Raw genomic sequence first — 281 nt, 5'->3', positions numbered from 1 at the left:
CGGTTAGATTAACCGACGGTTAAAATTAGCAGGGTGGCCAACAGAAAATAGAGGTGAAGGAAAACCAAGCATTCTTATATATAGTTCCGATAGGCGGCCGATAGGTGGCGACGGCGTCGCTAGGGAAATGATTAATTTGTTAATTTTTGTTAAAAAATGCAATAAATCATGAAAATAATTATGGAGCAATATGGAGCAATTAAGGAGCAATCGTTTTATGCTGGATATAGTTGCAGAAAACTATTGGAAATATGTTTTTGAGTGAAAATGATAAATTTTAC

Source organism: Formica exsecta, unplaced genomic scaffold, assembly GCF_003651465.1.
Source record: "Formica exsecta isolate Colony F162 unplaced genomic scaffold, ASM365146v1 scaffold775, whole genome shotgun sequence".
Taxonomy (NCBI): Eukaryota; Metazoa; Arthropoda; class Insecta; order Hymenoptera; family Formicidae; genus Formica; species Formica exsecta.
Note: the sequence above shows the minus strand (reverse complement) of the source record.